The following is a 21061-nucleotide window of genomic DNA, read 5'->3' on the forward strand; positions in this document are numbered from 1 at the left end:
CTGAAAGAGGACTTAAAGTAATGGTCATAAAGATACTCACTGGACTTGAGTAGAGGACTTTAGTCAGACCCTCAACAAACACAAAGAAAAACAACCAATCAGAGATGAAGAACTCAGTAAATGAAACTGAAACTACACTAGAAGGAATAAATACTAGACTAGAGGAAGCAGAAGAATCGATCAGCAACCTGGAGAAAGAGTAATGGAAATCAATCAGGCTTAACAGGAAAAACAAAAAAATAACTAAAAATGAAAACAGACTAAGAGAACTCAGCAACACCATTAAGCATAATAACATTTGCATAACAGGGATCCCAGAAGAAAGAAAGAGAGAAACAGGGGCAAAAAAATTATTTGAAGAAATAATAACTGAAAACTTCCTGAATCTGGAGAAGGAAGGAGACATCCAGATCTAGGAGGCACAAAAAACCCCCAACAAAATCAACTCAAGGAAGTCCACATCAGGACATGTAGTAATTAATGTAACAAAAAGTAGTGATAAAGAATTTTAAAAGCAGCAAGAGAAAAGAAAACAGTTACATACAAAGAAAACCCCGTAAGGCTATCAGCTGACTGACCAGCAGAAACTTTACAGGCCAGAAGGAAATGGCATGATATACACAAGCGTTAACAAAAAAACAAAACAAAACAATACACCCTACAATCAAGAACACTCTATCCGCAAGGCTGTCATTCAGAATAGAAGGAGAGACAAAGTTTCCCAAAAACAAAAGTTGAAGGAATTCATGAGCACTAAACCAGCCCTAGAAGAAATGTTACAGGGAACTTTTTGAGTAGAAAGGAAAAACCAAAGATAGGAGTAAGAAAAGGAAGTACAAAAGCAGGAAAATTAAGTAGATTTTTAAAAATCTGTCAAGGGATTCACAAAACAAAGGGATGTCAAGTATGACACCATATACCTAAAATGTGGCTGAAAGGACTAAGTGATTTGGGAATGGATAAAAACTTAAGCCACCAATAACTTAATATGTACTGCTATATGCATAAAATGTTATATATAAACTGAATGGTAACTACAAATCAAAAACTGGTAATAGACATGCAAAAAATAAGAGAAAGAAATCCTAGAGAAAGAAACCTAGCAAACTGTGAAAGAGAAGAGCAAAAGAAGAAAGGAACAGAGAAGAACTACAAAACCATAAAACAAGTAACAAAATACCAGTAAGTACACACCTATCAATAATTACTCTGAATGTAAATGGACTAAATGCTCCAACCAAAAAAAATAGGGTGACAGAATGGATAAAAAATACTAAGACCCATCTATATGCTTCTTACATTAGACTCATTTCAGGCCCAGAAGCACATGCAGATTAAAAGAGAAGGGATGGAAAAGCATTTATAATACAAATGGAAGTAAAAAGAAAGCTGGGGCAGTGATAATTACATTGGACAAAATAGATCTTAAAACAAAGACTGTAACAAGAGACAGGAAGGACACTATATAATCATAAAGGGAACAATTCAACAAACGATACACAATTGTAAATATTTATGCACCCAACATGGCAGCATTCAAATATATAAAGCAGGTAATAAACATAAAGGAAGTAATAGATAGTAATACAGTAATAGTGGGGGACTTCAACACCCCACTAACATCAATGGATAGATCATCCAAACAGAAAATCAAAAAGGAAACAGTGGCTTTGAATAATACACTGGACCAGATAGATCCAACCAATATATTCAGAACATTCCATCCTAAAACAACAGGAAACACATTCTTTTCAAGTGCACATGTAACATTCTCCAACAGATCACATATTAGGCTACAAAACAAGTCTCAAAAAATTCAAAAAGATCAAAGTCATTCCATGCATCTTTTCCAATTAAACTAGAAATCAACCACAAGAAAAACTCTGTTAAGAACACAAATACACGGAGGTTAAATAACATGCTACTAAACACTAACAGGTCAACCAAGAAATTAAAAAATACATGGAGACAAATGAAAATGAAAACCTAAAGGTCCAAATTCATCAGGATGCAGCAAAAGCTGCTCTAAGACAGAAGTTTATAACAATACAGGCCTACTTCAAGAAGCTAGAAAAATCTCATTTTTTTAAAAAATTTTTAAATGTTTATTTTGAGAGACAGAGCACACGAGCAAACAGCGAAGGGACAGAGAGAGAAAGAATCCCTCTGCCAGCACAGAGCCCTACATGGGGTTCCATCCCACAAACCATGAGATCATGACCTGAGCTGAAATCAAAAATCAGATGCTTAATCGACTGAGCCACCCAGATGCCCCAAGAAAAATCTCATATAAACATCCTAAGCACCTAAAGGAGCTAGAAAAACAACAAACAATACCCCAAAACAGAAGGAAGGAAATAATGAAGATTAGACAGAAATAAACAAAATAGAAACTAAAAAAAAGAAAAAGAACAAAAATCAATCCAACCAGGAGCTGGTTTCTTTGAAAGGACCAACAAAATTAATAAACCTTTAGCCAGAATCATTAAAAAAGAGAGAGAGCAAGGACTCAAATAAGCAGTGCAAGAGGAGAAATAACAACCAACACCATAGAAATACAAAAGATTATGAAAGAATATTATGACAAATTGTATGTCAGGGTGCCTGGCTGGCTCAGTTGGTAGAGCATGCAACTCTTGATCTCAGGGCTGTAAGTTCAAGCCCCACATTGGGTGCAGAGATGTCTCTCTTTCTCTCTCTCTCTCTCTCTCTGTCTATATATATAAAAGTTTTTTTTAAAAACTGCCTGTTGACAAATTGGACAAGTTAGAAGAAATGGATAAATTCCTAGAAACATATATCCTCCCAAAACTGAACCAGGAATAGAAAATTTGAACAGACCAATAGCCAGCAACGAAACTGAATGAGTAATCTAAAAACTCCCAAACAAAAGTTGACCAGGTGGCTTCACAGGTGAATTCTACCCAACATTTAATGACAAGTTAATACCTACTCTTCTCAAACTATTCCAAAAAATAAAAGAGGAAGAAAAGCTTCCAAATTCTGTGAGGCCAGCTTACCTGGACACCAAAACCAGATAAAGACACTATGAAAAAAAGAACTACAGGCCAGTATCTCTGACGAACATGGATAAAAACATCTTCAATAAAATATTAGCAAATCAGGGGTGCCTGAGTGGCTCAGTGGGTTAAGCGTCCAACTTCGGCTCAGGTCATGATCTCGCAGTTCGTGAATTAGAGCCCCATGTTGAACTCTGTGCTGACAGCTCAGAGCCTGGACCCTGCTTCACATTCTGTGTCTCCCTCTCTCTGTGCCCCTCCCTGCTCATTCTTCATCTCTGTCTCTCTCTTAAAAGTATTTAAAAAAATTAAGATATAATAATAAAACATTAGCAAATTGAATTGAACAATACATTTTTAAAAACTCATTCACCACGTTCAAATGGGACTTATTCCTGAGATGCAAGGGTGGTTCAATACTCACAAATCAACCAATGTGATACATCAACAAAAGATAAAAACTGGATGATCAGCTCAATAAATACAGAAAAAGCATTTGACAAAATACAACATCCATTTAAAGTAGGTTTAGAGGGAACACAATGAAGGCCATATAGGAAAAGCTTACAGCTAAAATCATATTTAATGATGGAAAACTAAGAACTTTTCCCTTAAGATCAGGAACAATACAAAGATATCCTTTCTCACCACTTTTATTCAACATAGTACTGGAAGGCCTAGCCACCTCAATCAAATAAGGAAAAGAAATAAAAGGCATCCAAATTGATAAGGAAGAAGTAAAACTTTCATTATTTGCAGAAGATAGGAAACCCTAAAGACTCCACCAAAAAACTACTAAAACTGATAAATGAATTCAGTAAGGTCATAGGACATAAAATCAATATACAGAAATCCGTTACATTTCTATACACTAATAATGAAGTAGCAGAAAGAGATAAATTAAGGAAATACTCTTATTTACAATTGCAGCAAAAATAATAAAACACCTAAGAATAAATTTAACCAAGGAGGTGAAAGACCTATACTCTGAAAACAATAAAACACGGATGAAAGAAACTGAAGAGGACACAAACAAATGGAAATACATGCCTGCTCAAGGATTAGAAGAACAAATACTAATGTCCATACAACTCAAAGGATTCTACAGATTTAAAGCAATCTCTATCAAAATACCAATAGCATCTTTCACAGAAACAGAACAAATAATCCTAAAATTTGTACGGAGCCACAAGAAATTCTGAATAGCCAAAGTAATGTTGAAAGAGAAGTACAAAACTGGAGGTATCACAATCCCAGATTTCAATATATACTACAAAGCTGTAGTAATCCAAACAGTATGGTACTGGCACAAAAACAGATACATAAATCAATGGAACAAACCATCCCGAAATACACCCATAATTATATGGCCAATTAATAGTCAACAAAGGAGACAAGAATATGCCATGGGAAAAAGACAGTCTCTTCAATAAATTATGCTAGGAACACTTGAACAGCTACATGCAAAAGAATGAAACTAGACCACTTTCTTACACCATACACAAAAATTCTAGGAGATAGCACAGGGAGTAATTCTTCTAACATCAGCTGTAGCAACATTTTTCTAGATAGGTCCCTGAGGCAAAGGAAACAAATGCAAAAATAAACTGTCAAGAGTACATCAAAATAAAATGCTTTGCACAGCAGAGGAAACAAATGACAACAACAAAAACCCTACTGAATGGGAGAAGATATTTGCAAATAACATATCCAATAAAGGGTTAGTATCCAAAGATATATAAAGATCTTAAGATTCATCAAAAAAAAAAAAACCCACATAATCAATTAAAATGGGCTGAAGACATGAACAGACTTTCTCTAAAGACGACAAAGAGATGGCCAACAGACACATGAAAAGAAAGATGCTCAACATCACTCATCTGCAGGGATATGCAAATGAAAACAATGAGAATTCCCTCCCTCCTGTCAGAATGGCTAGTATTAAGTTGTCACGGGGTGCTTGGCTGGCTCAGCCAGTAGAGCACACTACTCTTGATCTCAGGGTTATATGTTTGAGCCCCACATTAGGTGTAGAAAATACTTACAAATAAGATCTCAAGAGGGGCACATGGGTGGCTCAGCCAGTTGATCATCCAGCTCTTGATTTCGGCTCAGGTCATGACCTCACGGTTCATGGGTTTGGGCTCCACGTTGGGCTCTGTGCTGCCAGTGTGGAACCTGCTTGGGATTCTCTCTCTTCCTCCCCCCTCTCATTCTCTCATTCTCTCTCTCTCTAATAAATAAATAAATCTTAAAATAAGATCTTAAGAAGAAAAAAGATAAGAAATAAGTTTTAGGGAGGATATAGAGAAAAAGGAACCCTCACCCACTGCTGATAGAAATGCAAACTGGTGCGGCCACTGTGGAACATTATGGAGGTTCCTCAAAATATTAAAAATAGAATTACTATATGATACAGTAATTCCACTACTGGGTATTTACCCCCAAAATACAAAAACATTAATTTGAAAGGATATATGCACAGCTATGTTTACTGTGGCATTATTTATGATAACCAAATCATGGAAGCAGCCAAATCTATCTATTGATAGATGCATGGGTAAAGATGATGTGGTTATGTGTACACACACACACAAACAGCCTTAATCTTAAATATAGAGAATGAACTGATGGCTATTAGAGGGGAGGTGGGTGAGACAATGGGTGAAACAGGTCAAGGGAATTAAGAGTACGCTTAACTTGGTGAGCACGGAGTAGTGTATGTAATTGTTGAATCACTACATTATGCACCTGAAACATAAACTGTATGTTAATTATACTGGAATCTTTAAAAATAATAAATACTACATTTATGAAGGTAAGCTAGGTTTTCAAATATTTTTATGTATGTTTTTCAGTAAGACTACAGAACTTCTAAGCCTATTTAAATAGATGCTTGAAGAAAAATCCACAATTAAGTACTTTTTCCCACCATCAGGCATTAACTATACTGAAACAATGTTCTTTTTCAAATTATGCTGTTTAAATTTATCAGAATTATTAAAATATACAAATATATATACTCAATATTTCAGTGTGTTTTGGTCTTAAATTAAAATTTTTAATATCATTGAAAGGTCAAAGTTCTTGTTAACAAAATTGAGAAGGTCTTGGGATACTCTTTTCCAATTTACAAAGGAAAATCTTCACAACTTACTTTCCATAGATTAAAAGTTGGGAGGCACACCTGAGTGGCTCAGTTGGTTAAGCGCCATACTCTTAATTTCAGCTCAGAAAATGACCTCATGGTTCAGGAGATTGAGTCCCACTTGGGGCTCTGCACTGACAAGCATGGAGCCTGCTTGGGATTCTCTCTCCCCCCTCCCACCCCTCTGTCCCTCTGCCAAACACACGTGCATTTACCTGCACACTTGCATGTGTGCTCTCTCTCAAAATAAATTTTCAAAGTCCAACTTTTTTTTAATGTTTAAGTTAAATAGCAAGTACCCAAACACATGTCAATAAAGTAATTCATACATGAAGATATGGATATAAATCCTTTTTTCCTGTCCAAATGTAATTTTCACATTGCTGCTAAATAAAGTCATAGTCCTTCCTGACTGTAATGGCTGGTGTACCTTGAACTCCAGGGGGTTTAAAATAGTCTTTTAAGCAGCTTTGACAGATTTTGACAATTTAACCTGCTGAGCTCACAGCACCCAAGGGACTGTCTTGGTTGCAAGTTTTATTTTTGATGCAGCTGACCACTAACACTGACTCCATAGATAATGGATTTCAGTAACAACCACCCACAGGTTAACACTTTGAGTAGTACCCATAATATTGCTTTAATTAAGTTTAATACATGAAGGTCACAGTTTGGTAGAAACTTTTATTAAATTTGGCAGTGCTTACAGTAAAAGAAAGAAACTGTGTGTGTTCATCTGTACAGTAACTCTATAAATTTGCCTATAGATATAATCCAGTTTGCTCATGGATTTATGCTGTATTTCAATTTATTTTCTAAAAGGAATTCAATTTATTGGTTCCATTTCCCCCAAAATATGTACATTTCTAGCATTTCTAACTGATAGTTTCATGACAGATGGCTCTAACCATGCTGGTCACAGAATGGGTCTACCTGGCACAAAGAGACCACCCACTAGAGCAAAGGAAATTTCTACCACCACCACGCCCACCCCCCTGATTTTGGAGCATTTTGATGGTAGAAAAGATTAATGCCTTGATTTGTCTGCAGCTTCATGCCTTAAATATTAATATATTTCTCAAATATTGGAATTATTTTTCATCTTGAAAAGATTATTTTTTTTGAACCCAAACTTTGTATGCAGCAGAAATAAGCCAGGGTATTTAAACGAATATATGAAAGGGCAAAGTAAACAAGGTTTTAAATGAATCTGAAATTAAGGGTTAACTCTAAAGTGTTTAAAAAAAAAGATATTATAATACCCAAATCACACAGTCAGCAGGGTTGGTTCATTTTTCCATTTTTATATGTATTAGGTAATTTGAGGGTATTTTATTGAAAAGCGAAGAATAGTGGCTGAATTTATACATATTGAGTTCAGCAATAATTGTATTTTTTAAATACACAACTGACAGGCACTATGGTAAATGATAATGAATCAGCATGGGAGCCATTTAATATACTTCTTGATTAACTCATTGCCCGTCCAGTTCGCACACAGACATGCTTACATGTCATAATCGTCATAATTCCCATCATCCCCACTGCTAGCACTCAAGCTCCTTGATTAGTGCACAACTCCCAGACGAGCCATTGCTAATGCTAAATCATTCTCTTCAGCCTCCTGCTACTATTCTGCAGGACCTCCAATTAAATATAATGTCCCTGATGAGCCATATTAATGTGAACAAATCCCTAACCAGGAATCCTAACCTATTCCATTTTACCCAAAAATATAGAGAAAGTAATTTAGCCAAGCCAAAGATAATCAAAACATTTTAAATTGATATAGTATAATGTTTCTGCAAAATATGTTTTTCCAAGGACAATAAAAGCAAAGAGAAGAAACGTCTGAACATTTCATATACTTTCTTCTCCCGATTAGTTTCTCACGGTCAAGTCTAGTGTTTTAAATTTGCAAAGGTTGATACATTGTATTCTAAATCCAAAAAGGTTACTGAAAGCACTATGTTTTACAAGAAAAGTGAGCAATAACAAGTTTTAAAGCAGGTATGCCATTTAAAAACTCTTTAAAAACCTAATCACCAGAACCCCAAGGTCCAAATATCACAATAATGAAGCCAATTCCTCCCTTCCCATTAAATACAGTATTGCAATCACTATCAGAGGCTTTACTGTGCAACTTTATCCTGCTGATAAGAATACTTGGTGATGAACAATGACCATATTTTTTCAAAAAAATGATTTAAGAATCCTATAGACTTTCTAAATCTTGCATTTTCTAAACACAATCTAAATAATTGGCCATGTTTCTGAATGAAATAAGACCAAATGGGAAACATGGATCCTCACGAACATCATCTTAAAGTATTCTGTACTAGTAAAAGCTATTTAAGAAAATGTTATTTAAATATACCATCTCAAAATATAAAAAATAAAAAAATAAAAATAAATAAATAAATATACCATCTCAACTACACACACATACAATAAATGGTCACCTGAATTAAGTTATCACCCAAAAGTTTTACAAACCTGCCCTTTACTTCTTTATTCCAATTTGAAGGATCAATGACTACATTGATTGTAAAGAAGTCCTTAACGGATTGTGAAATGTATTTTAACTCAAGAACTCATAACTCCTTTCCAAATAATAAAAGGTTGAAAATATCCTAAAAACTAAACCATGTGAGAAAAAGTTAATGCATGAGGTTTTTACCTTTAAACTGCTTTTCATACAGCTAAAACTAAAGATATTCTAACAAAAATAATAAATATATAAAGATATACATAAAAACAAAACACATATTCTAACAACCCCGTAAAATTTTTATAACGTTTTCCCTAAGGTCTTTTATACCTTAGCCTACATTAATGTATTCCTTCTTCATTTACCTGATCATTACCCTCCAGTTTGTTCAGCTGGAACCAACGTACACTAATTACATAGACATCACGAAGTCCTATTTGTCCTTAGTACCTCCCCAGACAGCAGGGAAATATTATCAAGGGTAGGCATGCTAAGTGATGATTCCCCTCACCTTACTGTCAATCATCCCAGACTGCTCACAGGAAACCCCGCTCAATCTCATTACTGAATCCTAAGGGTAAGACTACAATACACATCAGGAATCATACTTCAAACAGCAGGCTGTCTGACCAAGATGGGAGTCACAATGGCTACTTCCCTGATTTTAAGTTTGGATTCTGAAGTAGTAAATATTAGGCATTTCTCATTTACATCCAACATCACTGAACACAAAGCAACAAAACATTGATACATTCAATTTAGAAGTCTACATAGAAAATATAGCGAAAGGTTATAGCACAGAATCATTTAGTCCATCTTAAGAAAAATCAAAATGTTAACTTCAGAGATTTGATACAAATATAATAAGATTTTGCTATTTCTTACGGGAAAGCATACTATCTTCTTATTTAAAAACAAAGTTATAAAAATAAATAGTTATCTAACATGCATTTTGAGTACAACCTCTATGTTTGCAAATTCTTTATTCCCACTATTCACCAAACTAAAGAAGTAGGATCCACCTTCCCATTTAGAAAAGTCCTAGTCACTAAATCCAAACATTTCTCATCTTTTATATTTCTTAACTTCTCTGGGAATACCTACAATTACAAATTAGTGGCATAAACCCCTAGAATCTACCTCTCCTGCCTTCTAAGTCAATATTCATATTAATAAGGCTCTCTTCAACAAATCAAGAAATTCTCCCATATCAGCCCTCTGCCTAAAATCTAATGAATTTACTCCACAGACCTGTCTCTTCTTGCTCCAAAATTTTATGGTGTGCTCCTGGTTATTTCTGCATGAAAAGGTATTAAAATGTACTTTAGTATCTGTTAGGTTGGTCCCCTCTTCAATTTTCCACTGACTTTTCTAGGACATTCTGCAAATTTACTACTCCTTTGTCATCCCCCCCCCCATTACACTGCATTAGAATTTAATAGAGAAATGTACATAAACTTTCAAATAACTAGTATTTACACTATTCAATTTCCCTATACAAAAATAAGTCCTCCTATAAGTCCTACAGATTTCATATCAAGTGCTTTACCTTTTCCACTGTTTCTATGAAGCTATACATTTTCAGCTGTATTTTTTTACATTTATTTTTGAAAGAGAGAAAGCACGTATGTGTCCGGGAGAGAAGCAGAAAGAGAGGGAGACAGAGGAGAGATGAGAAAGCAGTCTGTCTCTCTGACAGCAGAGAGCCCGATGCAGGGCTTGAACTCACCAACTGTGAGACCATGCATGGCCTGAGTTGAAGTCTGACGCTTACCTGACTGAGCCACCCAGGCATGCCAGTTGTATTTGCTACTTTGTTGATGATACATATAGGAAAACTATAGATTTATTTTTTAACAACCATAGAGATGGTTTTTTATGTTTCTAAATAGTTATTCAGTTAACTACATAACTAGAAACTCAATACAATCTTACTATTTCTGCCTTTCCTGTCCACCATTTTACATTTGCCTAACACACTACCTAGCACTTTTAGAATGCTGTTAAATAACAGTAGTGAGAATAAATTTATCAGCCTTTACCCTGAATTTCATGAGAATGCTTCCTATGAGGTATAACCTTATTATGGGAAGGCAGCATGTATTTAATCCTGTTTTACTAAGGATTTTACAAAGACAGTGAATTTCTTTTAAATGACATCTAGGCTTTTATCAGAATAATCATCTAGTTTTCCTCTACTAACTTATTAATATATTAATATTCTCTAATTTTGAACCATACTGAAATGTCATGAATACACTCCATGTGGCTGCAGCACATTATTTAAGTAAATTATTTTATTCCATTTTCCTATTACTTGGGATTTTTCTATCAACATATGACAGTCATTGTTTTATTTTTCGCTTACCATCTTTGCCCAGATTTTAAAAAAGAAACCTTTAAAAAACAAACATTTTTTAAAAAGGAAATCTATTTTTACTTAAGTCTATAACAATTCATGTCAAAATTTCTTGTTTATTGAAAACTGCGAAGAATTCTTGTGAGAATCTCTACACCAAGCACCCTACTTCATTACTTCTATGACAGCCTAGAGTTCCTTAGTCAATGATCTCTTACCTTATTCAGGCTCTTTCATGCACAGAGTTACAGGCCTATAACTACTTGTCACCGATTTTGTCTTCTGAGCAAAACAAAATACATACTTAACATTTTAAGAAGCTTTTTACAAACATGTTAAACCCCACTTTCAGTAATGGATAGAACAGAAGATCAACAAGGAAAGAGAAGACTTAAACAGCCCTATGAACCAACCAGTCCTAAAAGGCATCTAGAGAGAACCATAAACAGCAAAACAGACATTCTTAGGTTCACATGGAACTCAAGGACAGAGCATATGGTATGCCATAAAACAAACACCAACAAATTTTAAAAGACAGAAATAAAAAGCATGTTGTCTAACCAAAATGTAAGGAAACTAAAAACAGGTAACAAAAATAAACTTGGGAAGCTCACAAATAATGCGTAACTAAACAACACACTCCTAAATGATAAGCAGGCCAAAAAAGAAATCACAAGGGAAGTCAGAAAAGAGTTTCAGGAATGAAAATGAAAAACATACCAAAGCATATGGGGTGCAGCTAAACAGAGAAAAATGTTATACAGCTCAACACTTAGACTAAAAAAAAAACTAAGTCAACAACCTAATCTTCTACCTTAAACTATTTTTAAAAAGAGAAAACTAGGGGCACCTGGGTGGCTTAGTTGGTTAAGCGTCCAACTCTTAATCTCTGCTCAGGTCTTAACTTCAAGCTCTGCATTGGGTTCCATGCTAGGCATGAAGCCTACTTATTTAAAAAATAAATAAATAAACCCAGAACAAGCAGGATAAAGGAAATGATAAAGACTAAATACAAATGACATAGAGATCAATGAAATCAAAGTTGGCTCTTTGAAAAGATCAATAAAGGTGAAAACTTTTAGCTAAAGTGACCAAGGAAAAAAAGACTCTTAAAAGCCTAAAATCAGGAATGAAAGAAATCACTACCAAACTTACAAAAATAAAAATAAGGAAATACTATAATCATATATCAATAAACTAGATAAATCAGGTGAAATGGACAAATTCCTAGAAAGAAAAAATTATAGACACAGAAAAAGAAATCAAAAATCTGAATAAACCTTTAATAAGAGATTGAATAATCAAAAAACCACCCATAGACAGGTGCCTGGCTGACTCACTTGATAGAGCATACAACTCTTGATCTCAGGGTTGTGAGTTCAAGCCCCACATTGGGTATAGAGATTACTTAAAAATAAAGTCTTTAGGGCACCTGGGTGGCTCAGTTGGTTAAGTGTCCCCACTCTTTGATTTCAGTTCAAGTCATGATCTCACAGTTATGAGATCAAGCCTCATGTCAGGCTCCATGCTAGGCATGGAGCCTGCCTGGGATCTCTCTCTCTCAATAATAATAATAATAATAATAATAATAATAATAATAATAAATTTAAAATTAAAAAAGCCACAGAGATGGCTTCACTGGTGAGTTCTACCAAACATTTAAGGAATAATTAATGCCAACTCTTCACAGACTCTTCCAAAACAAGAGAAGATGAGGGAACAGTTCCTAACTCATAATATGAGGCCAAGATCTGATACCAAAACAAAGCCATCACAAGAAAACTACAGACCAATAGCTCTTATAACCACAGATGAAAAATTCTCAACAAAGCACTAATAAAATGAATCCAGCAATATATACAAAAAACTATACACCTTGACCAAGTGTGTAATATCCAAAAATTAATGGAATATACCATATCAATAGAATAACAGACAAAAGCTATGACATCTCAGTCGACACAGAAAAAGCATTTGAAATAATCCAATATCCAATCACAAAAAAGCATTCAACAATCTAGAAATACCAGGGCACTTCCTCAACCTGATAATGGGAATTTATGAAAATCCCAGAGCCTAAATCAAACTTAATTGTGAAATACTAAGCGCTTTCTGCCAAAGATGAGGAACAAAACAAGATGCTTGCTCTCACTACTTCTATTCAATATCACTCTGAACGTTAAAGCCAAGAAAATTAATATGAAATAAAAAGCTCCCAGATTGAAACAAAAGAAGTCTATCTCTAGTCTATCTCTATTTGTACATGGTCTTCTAGAGAGAATCTTAAGGATCTTACATATATATGTAAGATATATATATGTGTGTGTGCGTATATAAAAGAATAAACAAATTCAGCAAGGTTGCAGGACAAATGATCACATACAAAAGTTGATTATAGTTCTATAAACTTGCAATAAAAACTGAAACTTAAAACATTGCAATCCTAATATAAAAATTACTAAAATATTTACTACGAAATATAACAAAGTTAAGTGCAAAACTTACATTCTGAAAACTACAAAACACTGCTGAAATTAAAGTAGCCACAGTAACTAGAACAAGAGCAAATGGAATATCCACGTCCATGCATAGGAGGAATTGAGAATGTTGAGATAATACTACTTCCCAAATTAGTGTACAGATACAACACAATCCCTATCAAAAGTCCAGCAGGATTCAGTCTTCCACCAGGACAATTTTTCCTTCATAAACCATTCTCTAAACATCTTTCCAAAGACTAATAAAGACCTGGAGAACACATAAAAGACAATTCATGACTTGGTAAGAGGCCTAACTCTCACTTGCCTCTCCTGCCCAGACCATTTCCCACTGCTTGTGGACTCATCCCCTGTACGCAGCTGCAGAAATCCCATCAGCATATGTGAACTGCCATCCTGGGTAAAGTCCGATTTTGATACTGCTCTAGATCAACCTTCACTTTTCAAAAAGAGCAGGGCAACTTCCTCAACAGACAGGATGTCATCCTCTTTTAAGACTATCCACTGGGACACCCCGGTGGCTCAGTCACTTAAGCGTCTGACTTTGGCTCGGATGATGATCTCATGGTTTGTGAGTTTTAGCCCCACATAGGGCTCTGTGCTGACAGCTCAGAGCCTGGAGCCTGCCTCTGATTCTGTGTCTCCTTCTCTCTCTGCCCCTCTCCTGCTCATGCGCGCACTCTCTCTCTCAAAAATAAATAAACATTAAAAAAAAAAAAAAGACTATCCAAGAACAACCAACTAAATAATCTGCAAAGCCTCCCTACAAGCACCTCTACAAGCACCTCAAATCCTAGATTAAATTTAACAAACACCCTTTAAATGAACAACTTGGCTTACAAGAAATTACAGGCAATCCCCAGGGATCAAAAACAAAAAAGGAAGCTAAAAGCCAGACAGCATCTGCCAGAGCCAATATTCCAGCTAATCATGGAGAGTGGGAGGGGGATCTCAAGAATCGGGGTTGGTGAGCACATGGAAATTGGGGGAAACCGGTGTGCCTAGAGAGGGTACGCAAGCTTCCTGCCCTGTCCCCATACCTTCCCTTACTCAGGTCTTCCAACTGACTGTTTCTGAGCTATACTCATTTATAATAAACTGGTAATCTAGTAAAAAAAAAAAAAAAAAAAAAAAAAAAAAAAGGCGGGGGAGGAGAGAATCTAAAGAACTGAGTTAATTCTCAGAGAAAGGGGTTAAAAATTATAAGAAAAACTCCCTACATATGGCCAGGCTGCTCAAAGATTACATCCTCAGTGAAAAGGAAGAAAAATGTCAATCTAATAAGTACATGGAAGACAAATATTTAAAATTATCTGCTGTATGGGGCGCCTGGGTGGCGCAGTCGGTTAAGCGTCCGACTTCAGCCAGGTCACGATCTCGCGATCTCGCGGTCCGTGAGTTCGAGCCCCGCGTCGGGCTCTGGGCTGATGGCTCAGAGCCTGGAGCCTGTTTCCGATTCTGTGTCTCCCTCTCTCTCTGCCCCTCCCCCGTTCATGCTCTGTCTCTCTCTGTCCCAAAAAAATAAATAAACCTTAAAAAAAATTTTTTTAAATAAATAAAAAAAATAATAATAAAATTATCTGCTGTAGTTCAAAGTAAGAAGTCTCCTCTGTAAATTAGAAACCATGGGTCTATTCAAGAGAGGGAGGGATATATGTCATTTCATTTTGTTTTTTCCATTATCCTCAAAATTCAGCAACCTTCATGCCAATAAGTTAACAGAAACATTAGTACCAGAAGAAGGGTACCCTAGAGTCTGGCAGAAACAAATATAGCATCCACCCAACAAGGCCGTATCTGCAACCCAAACCATGCTGGGATTCAACATTAAAGACACCAGATAGGAGGTCACAAGCCAAGATCCACACAAATGAAAAGCTCATCCATTGTGTAAGAAGTCAGAAGTAGACACTTAAGAACTTGGAATAATACAGCAGTATGATAGAAGCTTTAAAATAAGTAAAGGGGCACCTGGGTAGTTTAGTCAGTTAAGTGCCCAACTCTTGGTTTTGGTTCTGGTCATGATCTCACGGTTCCTGGGTTCAAGCCCCGCATCAGGCTCTGTGCTCACAGGGTGGAGTCTGCTTAGGATTCTCCCTCTCTCTCTCTCTCCCTGGTTAGCACATGCGCATGCACTCTCTCAAAATAAATAAATTCTAAAAAAGTAAGTAGTTAAAAATGAGTAAGACATGAAAGGGGATTCAAATATATAAGGGGGGAAAAAAAGGTAGATTCAAAATGGAGTAGACCTGACAGACTTCTCAACAGATAGCACAAGACAAATGCAACCAAAGTAATTATTGCATCAGATGCTTTTTATCAGTGGATGAAAAATAGTAGATGAGAGGTTGTTGGGGGACAAATATTCACATGGATTCAAAGATTCACCCCCAAAAATTAATTTCAAAAGAGGGGGAAAAAATGCACCATTACCTCAACCAAGTAATCAGTGTAACCAAAACCACCCAACATTATGAACTTCTTGATACAACAGGATCACTTAAGTATTTTTTTAATTTTTTTAACGTTTATTTACTTTCAAGACAAAACAGAGTGAGAGTGGGAGAAATGCAGAATCTAAAGCAGGCTGCAGACTGAGCTGTCAGCACAGAGCCCAACGCAGGGCTCAAACTCACAGCGATATCGGGACCTGAGCCGAAGTAGGACGTTTAACCAACTGAGCCACCCCCTAATGAAGGCGCCCCACTTATGAAGTTTTCTTATCAAAAAAAAAATATTTACACTGAATCTATCTGTGAGGAAACAAACCCAGACTATCTATAAGCCAATTGGCCTGGATTCCTCAAAACGTCGGTATCATGAAAATCAAACAAAGAGAGAAGGGAAGAGGACTATTTTAGATTAAGAGACTCTTTAAAGAGCCATAATAACCGAATATAATTCATGAACCGCGACTGAACTGTGGGTCAAAAAAAAATACTAAAGACATTGGGAGCGGCACCTGGCTGGCTCTGTAAGTAGAGCATCTTCATTACAGGGTCATGAGTTCAAGACCCATGTTGGGTGTAAAGCTTACATTAAAAAAAAAAAACAAGTAAAGACATTTGGAGACAAATGGGAAAATTTGAATACAGTCTGTGTATTATACTATAGAATTACTAATAATTTTCCTAGCTTTGGTAGGGTATATGTAAGAGAATAGCCTTTTCCTGGGAAATAAAAACTTAAGTATTTAGGGGTGAAATGCCATGACTGTAACTTACTTCCAATTTCCTTAGCAAAATAAAAAAAGAAGAAATATACACACAATATATATTTATACTCATACATATGGACATAGTTATAAGCAAATGTGTCCAAATGTTAACTGGTGAGTCCAAGCAAAAGGTATAAGCACTCACTGTACTTGCTCTTCCAATTTTATGTCTGAACACTTAAGAATATAAATGGCCACTAATATGAAAAGGTACTCATCATCAATATTCATCAGAGAATTTAAATTAAAACTACAATAAGATAACATGTGAACACCAACAGAATAGCCAAAATCAGAAGGACTGCTGAGATCAAGTCCAGGCAAGGACGCAGAGCAACATGAACATTCGTACATTACTGGTGAGAGCAAAATGTGGCAGAGTCATACAGAACAACTATTTGGCAGCTTCTAACACTTATTTTTTAAGTTTATTTATTTTGAGAGGGAGTAAGGGGGAGAGAGGGAGAGGGAGAGGGAGAGGGACAGGGAGAAGGGGAGGGAGGGAGGGAGGGAGGGAGAGAGGGAGAGAGAGAATGAATGAATCCCAAGCAGGATGTATGCTGTCAGTGCAGAGCTCAACATGGGGCTCAATCTCACAAACCACAAGATCATGACCAGAGCCGAAATCAAGAACCAGACTTAACCAACTGAGCCACCGAGGCACCCGTGGCAGCTTCTTACAGTTAAATATGCATCTATTAATGCCAGGAGTCAACAAAATACCACCCACCCACAGGCCAAATCCAATCTAAGGACAGTTATTTTATAGCTTGCAAGTTAAAAATGGTTTTTACATTTCTAAAGAGTCATATGTATGTATATATAAGTAAAAGCAGCAGAACATGTGATCTGCAAAGTCTAAAATATATTTATTTACTCCCCAGACAGAGATTTACTATTCATACAGGAAAAAGTTGCTTTGCCTCTCATCTACCTGATGACCAAGTAATTCCACTCCTAGGTATTTAGACAAATCAAAGTATATGTTTACATAAAGATTTGTACTAGATTATTAAAGAAGTCTTGTTCACAATAGCTAAAAACTGGTGGGTGGATGTGTCTAATTTGGTAAGCAAGCTTATCCTAAAATTCACATGGAAGAACAAAAAGACAAGAATATTGAAGACAATTTTGAAGAACAGGATGGGGGAAAGGAGACCAATGGAAAAACTGCATAATCATCTTTAAAAAGCCAATTTTTTTCCATTACACATCATTTATAAGGTAGGTTGTTTTCTTTATAGGACTTATCACTTAATAGTTGTAGTAAACCGTTAGCCTTTTCTCCCTGCTTAAGTGTCAAAAATTAGTTGTGAAAAATATTAACTTGCCATTTAAAAACAATCAACTGTTGGGGCGCCTGGGTGGCTCAGTCAGTTGAGCGTCCAACTTCGGCTCAGGTCATGATCTCACGGTTTGTGGGTTCAAGCCCCATGTCAGGCCCCGTGCTGACGGCTCAGAGCCTGAAGCCTGCTTCAGATTCTGTGTGTGCCTCTCTCTCTCTGCCCCTCCCCCACACACACTGTCTCTCTCTCAAAAATAAACATTAAAAAAAAAATCAACTGTTGTATTTTCCTACTGCAATATTTACATTTCCATTTATGAAATTAACATAAAGCATATAAGATATTTTTTACTCCAAATTACATTTAAAATGCTCACCTCCTGGGGTGCCTGGGTGGCTCAGTCAGTTAAACGTCCAACTTCAGCTCAGGTCATGATCTCATGGATCATGAGCTCGAGTCCTGCGTCAGGCTCTGCCCTAATGGCCCAGAGCCTGCGCATACTTTGGATTCTGTGTCTCCCTCCCTCTCTCTCTGCTCTTTCCCACTCACACTCTGTCTCCTTCTCTTTCTCTTGCTCAAAAATAAACATTAAAAAAAATTTAATGCTCACCTGTTGAAAATAAATATTGCAATGTTAACAATATATCTAAGTAGCAAGACTTGTTCATATTACCCATATTGTAAAGCTCATTGGATACAATGATCATCTTTTTGGTCACATGTTAAGGAAGCAAAAAACCATTAGAGGAATTCACCCTTTTGGCTTTCTTGAGATGCAGAAAGCAAATAGATTTGGTTCTAGTGCTAAGGCCTAAACTAAACTTTGAACATTCTAACTATCATTATTATCCTAAATAGTATCTTTCTAGAAAAGGGCTTAAGGTAGGTCACACTAAGAGGAAGTTTTGACTGATCATGCATTGCCTCCACTGTGGGCCCTAGGAAATCTTATTCTAAATTATGTATTATAATCTCTGGTAGGCTCATTTCCACTTTCAGCAAAAAGTGACTAAAAGTCTTTAAAACGTAAAACTACCATCTCTGCTTTAGAAGAAGATGAAGGACCATCTTAAAACTCTGACCAACTCTTCTGAAACCATTTTTTTCAAAGGCTGGAAAGTGACAGTGTACCTCTAGATCAAAATGTTATGAGTGAGTCTGGGTTGTGTGAATGGGGGCCTCAGTCTCTTGATTCCCCATGAGAAGATTTACGTGAGGATCCACACCCGAATAAAGACAGCCAGAAGGAAAGTAGCAAGTGCAAAGCAGTTTATTAAATCGGAAGTACACTCTCAAGGTGGGAGAGCTGGCTCCTACGTTGTTTTGGGATTGGATAGTATTGGTTCTCTCTGGGCTGGGAGGAGCTGAAACAGACAGTGTGGGATGGTCTCTAATGGAGGCTGCTTCCAGTCAGTTGGGAAACTCCCCCCACAGGTTGGGAGGAGTTTCTGACCCTACAAGGTTTGTACCACACCATCACGGCAGCCTTTCTCCAAGGCAGGGGCTGTACCCGCAATGCAAATTGCTCCTGCAAAGCTTCTACCTAACAAGAACACAAAGCTAGAAAATTAAGAATGGGAAAAAGCAGTCGTGCTGTTGGGAACTATAATACCAACACTGAAATACAAACATATGAAAAAAATCAAAATGCAAATAATTTTGGACCATGCATGCCAACAGTCACCATGAGAACACAGGATACAGAACTATATCTTGATATGAGAAAAGTAAGTTAAAGTTTACTATAAGACTTGATATAAAAACAGTGTCCATTTTCTCTCCCAATTTATGCATGAGTGAAAAACACCTCCTGACCTAATACACTGAAAATGAACACAAGACGAGAAAATTTTAAATCTATTACTAGCCTGATGGTAACACAAACTTTTTTCTAAAAGAGTTTGCTACTGATAAATGTCTTAGTTTACCAACCAAGAAACAGATTAAAGTAATAGTTTTCTCATTATTTCATAGATATCTTGTAAGGAATATAAACTACTATTCAAACTATCAGTTAAAACAAATTATTAGTAAAGAGGCCAGAAACCAATATTAAAAAACAAAAACCACATATGTAAAATAAATTTATTTAATTTCTTTTTTAAGTAGAAGAGGACTATTTTAAATGTATCTGTCAATACTCTGGTTTCTCTTCAGATCGCATAAATCTTTTGCCTTTTTAAATGTATCTGTCAAGTAAACTAGATAAGATACTTAACCTTTATTTTCAGGAAATTAGAATAGCTTGTAATGGCTTCTCTTTTTTTTGTTTTTTTTTTTTTTTGTTTGTTTTTTAAAGGAAGTCAGTCGCAATAAAGCAGAATGAACAACACATTTCTAGGTAAGAAATCACAAACAATGAAAATCCTCTGTATTACCTTTCTGTATAATAAAAACTGACATCACCGATAGGTCCCGTTATCAAAAGTAGTGTAAAAGAATGAAAAACAGTAACGTAAAGTACCGCTACTTAAATTTCATCCCCTAAAGTTCTAATAATTTACATTCTTTCCTCAAGAGTTTTTTTTCTATTCCTTCATAGTTTATTACTGCTAAAAATGCCTGCGGTGGTAAAAATCCCCAATAAAATCATTCACGGCTTTATGTTATTCCTTTTGTTCATGTCCAGTTAGTATTAGCGTATCTTTCATTCATCAACCTTTCAGCCGAACACGATACAGCATTTAGGAAAATTAAACAATTATAGCATTCCCTTAGTGATACTGGAATTCAGCTGTGGGAAAACGTGCTTTCCTAATGCAGCATGATATAAACATTACAATAATCTTTGAATCTTTCTCAAGCTTTGTCCAAATCTACTTGGTGACCAGCAATCTGTCAAGCAATTTTTTTTTTTAATTTTTTTTTTCAACGTTTATTTATTTTTGGGATAGAGAGAGACAGAGCATGAACGGGGGAGGGGCAGAGAGAGAGGGAGACACAGAATTGGAAACAGGCTCCAGGCTCTGAGCCATCAGCCCAGAGCCTGACGCGGGGCTCGAACTCACGGACCGCGAGATCGTGACCTGGCTGAAGTCGGAC

The 21061-nt window shown here is 36.1% G+C and overlaps 1 protein-coding gene across 10 annotated transcripts in view; it reads right to left on the reverse strand.

The window, feature by feature from the left end:
- Positions 1-21061, reverse strand: part of PCCA (propionyl-CoA carboxylase subunit alpha) — a 435628-nt gene that overhangs the window by 386483 nt on the left and 28084 nt on the right. The window lies entirely within an intron of this gene.

The sequence above is a fragment of the Puma concolor genome, chromosome A1 (assembly GCF_028749965.1).
Source record: "Puma concolor isolate L17-30 chromosome A1, mPumCon1.1.hap2, whole genome shotgun sequence".
Taxonomy (NCBI): domain Eukaryota; kingdom Metazoa; phylum Chordata; class Mammalia; order Carnivora; family Felidae; genus Puma; species Puma concolor.